An 8347-nucleotide genomic window follows, 5' to 3' on the forward strand; every position below is an offset into this window, starting at 1 on the left:
TAACTTGCTGGCTCTTGCAGTGTGAGGTTGGCTCGTTCAAAGTACACAAACCAACAGACTGGATCAAGGCTCTCTGTTTGGGCAGAGATCAGAAACAAAGCTTGCCCTCTAAAGTCCACCTCATAGCCAGATCCAGCCATGGTAACCACTGTATTCACTGGGCCATGGTAGCAAGAGAGGTATGTGCATGATTGTCTTAGTTTTTCTTGTTTCCTCACATTTGCAGACTATTTTTTAGCATAGTTTACATGTTTTCTTTCTCTTTTCCTGGCATATTTACACCCCAGCTTTTTAAAACGCTTTGTTCATGCCAGTCAGTTTAGCAATGCGCTTGTTAAAACAGTTCCTAGTATATTGTATATGACTGAAAATGACTTAATTGTTCTATTTCTTTCTGACCCCAATAAAAAGTGTCCCTGATATTGTTTGAGTCACTCCCTGTTCACAAGCGCCTACATGTATGTCACCGGGTGACTTTGAAACATTTCTTAGCTACATCAGTTCAACTGCTCTTATTTATTTATTTAGATTTGTAATAATGACAGTAAATGGCCATCAGAATCAATCTGGGCACTTTGCAGTCATTAATACTGCAGCATCGATATCACATAACGCAATTATAGTGCAATAAATTACCCATATGCCTCATCTGCTGTCCAACCAAAATAAGAACTCCCTGTATCTATCACATTGCTCATTTATGCCCTTTCCCTCTAAAACACCTTGATAGCGGAAAACAGGGCTTTGAAATGTTCCTGAAAGCTTAACAAAACCCTGTCCTTTCCAAGGGAAGAAGCAGATTTGAGACCTGAGGAAATGGCATGTGGGATGCTCCATCAGTTGATATGTCCTTATGAGCAAAGAAGGGCCCAATCCTCTGCACACACTCTTACTCAACCTCAACTCATTCTCAACTCACATAGTTACTTGAATTAACATCAGAAAACCTCAGAACATCTTTCACTGATCACATCTACAACTGGATTGTGTGACAGTTCAGGAGGAATTCTGCTCACTCATCTCAAACCTTTTGGGGTTTCCTTGATTTTTGTAGAAACCCTTTCAATCTAAGTCACCGACAGCTCTGAACCCAGTGTGAAGCCAGAACTAGGAGCAATCTGTCATGCTGCACATCATTCTGAGCTTCCATACTGGTTTGAGAAATATTTTAGCAGTGCCCAATTCAGCAGCTTAATTTCTGAGTGTGGAAGGATTTGGGTAACTGTAGGAAGATTGGCACTTCAACGCCACTATCCTCTGATAGCTGATGATGCAAGGGCCTCTTTCGTGCAGCCTACTTCTGAGCAGCCAAATCAAAAATGATTTTTTTTTTACCTCAAATGGATTCTGAAGCAACTTTACTGGAGGAACTGAAGGAGGGGGGGAGGCAAGCTTCTTGAGTGCAAAGAGCCCTTAGTACAACAATGAAGCTCAGAGCTCCTGTGCTGTTGTGTGTGGGAATGGGCTGGAAAGGGAAAGAGGCTGACCCAATGATTTTGCAGAAGCAGTAGCAGTAATCCTTGGATTCAAGAAGTTGGAATCCTTTTTCCAATTTCCCACAGGATCCCCTTAGAAAACCCATTAAAACAGGAGACTTGACCCTGGTAGACCTTGATTTGAAGTCCTCTGGATTCCATTGGAGCCTTTCTGTTGTTTTCAGTGGATTTTGCATCACTTTGATGCCGAGTCCATCACATTCGTGTTGCTCAGAGCAAACTGCTTGTGTTGCTGTTAACAATTCCTCAGATTCATACATAAAAGCAAGGAGGTAACACTATGGTTTTACAGCATCAAAGTAGCGTGCCCTGCTGAGTTCCCCAGTGAGATTTCTTTGGGTAACTCAACTAGCAGCTCTACAAGGTAACAAACTGTGTTAACTATTCATGCTAGATGTTTGTGTCCCCTTCACAAATGCAGCAGTGTTGCCCAAATCTGCTGTAACGTGACAAATAATCTATTGGTTAAATTTGTTGGTAGAATTAATCAATTCCAATCAGTAATTGCCTTTGGGCAAAAGTTCAGCTATGGCCTTATCTTTTGCTTCTTGCTGTTATAATAACATCTAAGTTTTGAAGAGCAATTTGCTTCATTAGTGCTCAGAATAAGGCAGTGTTGAGGTTGATGCTTATTTTATTCATATAACCACATTTTCTGCACATGGCTTCTTTGTGGGCATGGAGTAACAATGCAGTGACAACACCATAGCACACAGTGAACCATTCCAAATACAAATTCAAATTGATAACCAAGGAGGAGTATAATGCATCTCTCATCCCAGTGCGGGAGCTGTGAGATCTCTGCATCTCTCAAGGTTCAAACAAGAGATGCTGTTTTTATTTCAGCTCTTCTCTGTGTTTATTTTTCTGTATAGAAGAAAAAATACTTGCTGGAGGTGAAGAGTTTTCTTCAGAAGGAAAAAGCACACTCTTGAAATATTCATCATAAAAAAAACCAAAAAACCCCACCATACTCTATTACTTCACTCAGCCTTTCTTTCAGAAAGCAAAATAAATCATAATTTATGCATGGAGACTTGAAAATCAAAATCGTCACAAAGTAGCATAAGGGCAGCCTGACAAAATAAGGCACAGACCGTAGGCTGGAATATTACCCTCCATGTAAACAAGGTGACACAGACAATTGGGCACTGGGAGCTCAGTGATTTTTGAGGCAGGGGAAAGTGTTTTGCTAATATAACCTAAGGGAATTTGAAATCACTTCAAAATGCACTACCTGAAGACAAGTAATTTTTTGGAATGTGTGCATATTATGTCATTATATCTAAATATGCTGAGCAAAGAGCAGGATAATATTTCCCTTTCCTCTATGCTGTTAAAATGAATTCAATTTGGGGCAAAACTGCTCAGCTTTTATCAGTATTTTTGTACATTAGTATCCAGTTGAATCCCAGGGCAAGCCAAACAAGCTGCAGACACTGGTGCAGCTTGATATTGCTATTTTTATTCATTTCTGTTTATTGCAGCAAAGCTTAGAAGCCAAGAGAGAACCACCTTTCTCGGCTTCACCCAAACAAATATAAGAACATTTATTCTTCAGAAAGCCTACCCTTTTATTTGTACTGTTTGTACTTCACCTTATCTGTATGAAGACCCATTGAAGTAAGTGGGACAATTTACAGAAAGAGGCATATTAAGATTTCCAATGTGATGAAGCAAAATGCAACTTTATAAAAGTCCTCAGCTGCTCCTGATAGGATGCAGTGGGAGAAATGCCTCTCTTGCCTTAGCTGAAGGTGTCATCCATACATTGTAAAGCTTCCTGGCCAAACTCATCTCTAGATATTGCTGAGGCAATTATATTCAGAGTGATTCAAACAGGACTGGATACTTACATAATTGGAGAATCTATGCTGAGTAGACAATTTTAAATGATGTGTGAGCTTTAGTAATTTTGAAAGAAAGTTTCATTAATTATTTGGAGCCAGGAGGAAACTCTCCCTTTAAACACCTTTTTGTGTAAATAACCATTTTGAGGTTCCGCCAGCAATATTCTCTGAACTTGGCTGGAGCCAAGAGGGAAAAGGTTTTAAAGACTCTTGGTGATTTGGCAGCACAGTGACCCTTCTTAAGCAATGAGTTGTGCATCTGCAATCTCTGGCACAAAATTGAATTGTGACAGCTTCACAAGTCACTGTGAGAGGGCATCCCCACTCATGGCAAATGTACAAGACAGGTTTATCACAGAATCACAGAATGGTTTGGGTTGGAAGGGACCTTACAGACCATCTGGTTCTGACTCCCCTGCCATGGTCATGGACACCTTCCACTATCCCAGGTTGCTCAAAGCCCTATCCAACCTGGCCTTGGACACTTCCAGGGGTGGGGCATCTGCAGCCTCTTAGGGCAACTTGTGTCAGTGCCTCGCCACATTCACAGGAAAGAATTTCCTCCTAAGATCTGAACCTCCCTTCTTTCAGTTTGAAGCCATTCCCTGCCCTATCCCTCCGTGCCCCTGTCAGAAGTCCCTGTCCAGCTCTTATGTGGTCCCTTGAGGTACTGGAGGGTGCTATAAGGTGTCCCTGGAGCCTTCAAATCTCCAGGCTGGATACCCTCAACTCCCTCAGTCTGTCTTCATAGGAGAAATGTTCCAGCCTTCTGAGCATCTTTGTGGCCTCCTCTGGACTTGCTTCAGCAAATTCATGTCTTTCTTTCATTGGGAACTCCACAACACTTCAGCTGGGGTCTCATGAGGGCAGAAGAAAGGGGCAGAATCACCTCCCTCAACTTCCCTCAGCCAACTGGACACCCTTCTTTTCCATATAATCATAAAATCTTAGAATGTCCTGAGTTCAAAGAGAACAATAAGGATCATCAAAGTCCAGTCTCTGGCCCTGCATGGGCAGCTCCAAGAATCCCACCATGTGCCTGAGAGCCTCATCCAAACGCTTCTTGAACTCTGCCAGGCTGGTGCTCTGTCCACTGCCCTGGAGAGCCTGTTGCAATGCCCAGCCACCCTCTGGGTGAGGAACCTTTTTCTAACATCCAACCTAATAATTTTGATGCTGCCCAGAACACAATTGGCTTTCTGGGCTGCAAGGGCACAGTGCTGGGTCGTGTCCAGCCTCTGATCCACCAGCCCAGCTGGATGTTGTGGAACAGTCTAGGCAAGCTCAGGTTGCTTGTAGGTGCAGGAAGCTGGGAGAGCCTGAGTGGCTCGTTATGGTAGGTGAGATGCAGTATGGTGACTAATTCAGCCTTGCCACCACAGTGCTTCCTTGAATCCTGTAGATCCATAGGTGGCTTTTGAAAATGTCGCTCAGGTAGTATAATGTTGTCCAAGCTGGCGAACCAAGAATCAGGCTGTGAATGGCAAGTCCTACAGAGGAAAGAAGTAAAGAACTCCACACCTTTCATTTTTCAAGTCACAAATACAATGTAGAGAATGGATATATAATTTGTATTTTCATTTTCTAATCTGATGTCTTGAAGCTCACTATTATTTTCCCTAGAAATAAGGATTATTTCAATCTATGCTTGTATTATCAGCCTCCAAAAACCCTCTGCTAAAATCTTAATGTTATGTACATGACAGCTACCTAGAAAAACAAGATTTTTTTTTTTTGTTCTTGCACTGTGCAGTTTTTATTTCCTGTTGAATGCATTTATTATACATTTAACATAATTACTTTAATTTATTACCTTGGTAAATGTCAGGCCCATAAGATGTCAGCGTATTCTGTGTGTTACACTGCACTCATCCTGTTTAACAAAGAGCCTCCAACAAATGATCAAACTCAGTGTCATGGTTCTGCTCCACGTAGGCATTTTTGAAAGACCATTGTGCAATAAAAAATGTGCACTTGTAATTAAATCCTGCCTTTGTTTATACCTACATACTCCTGTTGTGATCCACGCAGACTGAGGCCTGCAAAGCCATGTCCAGCTGGCTGGGATGCTGGAAAGCCCTGTGTTGCTAGTCTTAATCCTTCTAATATATGAAATCACTCTCACAACCTGAATTTAAGACAGATTTTTTTCTTGTTTTATTTTTTTTTACCTCTAAAGTTTGAAAATGTTAGAACCCTCAAATCTGCTGTTTAAAAAGCTCCTAAATTATTCTTAATATATGGAATAAGGAATGATCCCAAGAAGTTTGTCAAACTTTGATTCCTGATCCCAGATCAGGATCACATTCATATTTACCTATTATGTGTCCAGCAGTATATTCACACTTATTCATGGCTTCACTATTAAAAATACAGATTTTGGACCAAATACATATTAGAGTCACTGACTACAACACTGTGCTTCATCTGCTGTGCTTCACCAAGAGGGAACTGCAACATCCCCTTTCTGCTCTTTGCAGGTTCCCCAGCAGCAGGTCATTTACAGCTAACTGCTGACCATGCAGTCGTCTTAGAGGAGGGTTGAAGTGTTCTTCTATATCCTCCTCAGAATCTTGGGAGTTTCTGTACAATCTTTTTCTTCCCCAAAGAAGGTATGCATCCTCTTATTGAGAGTTACAGACCCGTATTTTTCAAAAGAAAGTATTGCAAACACCATTCCTGATCTGTATTGGCAGAATGCACTGGAATGACTCCATAGAAGTCATGTTTGGTTCATATACTGACAATAATTATAAGAGTAATAACCTAATCTGCTATATTCACACACTATATGATTTCAAATATTTACCTCTGATTTTGCAATTGCAATGCATTGACAAGCTCAAAGAAGGCAGAGCTTGTCTTGACAAAGCATCTGTTCTCTCTATTTCCATGAAATATCCCCATGAATTTGGAGAGACCTTCTGAAAAGACTGCATAGTTTCTAAGATCTGAACCACAGTATTTAAGATATAAGTTACTTGTGATTTTCTACAGAACAAAAAGGCTTTATGGCCTGAGAGCAAGAGAGATGAAAACAAAAATATCAGGGAACCTGTTTCTCTCCAGATTGTAAAGAAAATCCAGTGTTTTCTTCAAACCACTCACCTCACTGTGAGCAGACCACTTTGTGGGAATATATACAGAATGAGTAGACACCTCTCTGAACAAATCTGTTTGAGTAAGACTCTATTAGACCAGGTTTTCTGTATGGGCACAGCCCAAAGAATGCCCCAAGAGACTTGTTGAAGTCTAATAGAGTTTATGAGAGGTCATAAATATCTCCTCTCCAAATAACTTAATTTATTTTTTAATTTGATAAAGAGTTCCCAGAACAAATAGATAATCCTTCTAAAATGCAGACATAAACTATGAAGACATGTTTCCAAGAAGCAAAACCATTGACATTTTTTATCAAAATCTACTTTTTTTTCTTGATATAGAAACTTAAGAACTTTTCTCTGATAATTAAAAAAACCCCATGATTAAAATCATTGTGACAGGAACTTTTTTTCATTCTAGATTAAATGAAGAAGTTCATATCAAATCCTTCCTCTGTCAAATTGTTATCAGAATGACTGAAATCTCCCAATCCATCACATTTTAGGCAAGCCAATTTGCACTTATTAGTTGTCAACTGGAAACCATCTTGCTGGTGCTGGAGATGCCATCAGTACTCTCAGCTCTGATCATAACTCAGTTTTTCTCCTTCACCACTGCTCCTGGGGAAACAGAGGTCTGCAGGCAACAACCTTTGCACTGAGTACCTTTGTGGCTGACTTCTCACGGATTTATGAATTAAAATTTACTGTCCAACTTGTCCAGATTTTTTTTTTTTCTGAGAACACTGTTCTATTCTTCCTTGCTGAGGAATGCAGAGAATATTAACTTAAGATATTTTAAAAAGTAGTATGATCAAAAATGTCTGGATTTTTATTTTTTCAAAACAGTACACTTTACTTACTAATTTTCAGTTGAAGAGTGAGAAGGAGCATTTGCCCCTGCTATATAACATTTTCTTTATTTTTAGACTGTCAAGTACCAGACTTGAGAAGGACCTCAGCTGGGACTGCATGTATGAAGGTGCAGATCTTTCTTTGAACTTGATGATCTTATAGGACTTTTCCAACCTTAATGATTTTATGATCTTATTTTATGTTGGGGTCCTGTATCTGCTTTTGATAAGAGCTTAAACATGTGAAAGTTCAACCTTGCAAATGCCTGTTGTGTGATCTAAGTAGTGTGGAAGGACATGGCTTGGCTTGGATGAGGCCTCCTTCCCTCCATGGACAGCCAGCCAGGCACAGGAATCTTTTCTCAGGTAAGTTGGACTCTTGGCCTGATGAAATCACCTAAAATCATAATTTCATCTTCACAATCTTATTTTGAGGCCAATAATAGAACAAGAGACTGACACTGACAATGTGTTGTGGGGTAAGCTGTTTTTACACTTTGATCTCCTTTCTCCTGGAATCTCTTGATGTATGCTGGATGTGAGAAGATGAACTGGAATGTGCCTCTGTTACTTGTGAAATTTGTGAGCTTAATGTTATGAAGTAGTGTGCCCTGGGCTTTCCTCAGCACATTTTTGAGGGAAAAGAGAATCTCACAAGAGTTATTAAAGCACCCCTTAACATGAATGCCCACCAGACTTCTGGAACCTGTGCTTAGTTTTGTCCTTATGAGCATTTTAAGCACCTTCAAGTTTTGGATGAATGCTAGGACAAATAAGAAAGTGATCTTGGAGCTCTGTCTGTTGAGTGAAGTACAGCAGAATTTCTTTTTGCATGAGCTTTCCAGCAAAGTTGGGTCATTAGATTTCAGTCCTGAGTGGCCAGCAGCTATGAGGTTTTTCTCTGAGCAGAGACTGTCAATCACATCAGATCTGATTCATTTTGTGACATGGCTAACCATTTAAAATGTAACAGGCTAAGACCAATAAACTAATTTCATTTTTAATCTGTGGAAGATTTGTGGCTTTTATGCTGAAATACCAGGGTT

This window comes from Sylvia atricapilla, chromosome 1 (genome assembly GCF_009819655.1).
Source record: "Sylvia atricapilla isolate bSylAtr1 chromosome 1, bSylAtr1.pri, whole genome shotgun sequence".
NCBI lineage: Eukaryota > Metazoa > Chordata > Aves > Passeriformes > Sylviidae > Sylvia > Sylvia atricapilla.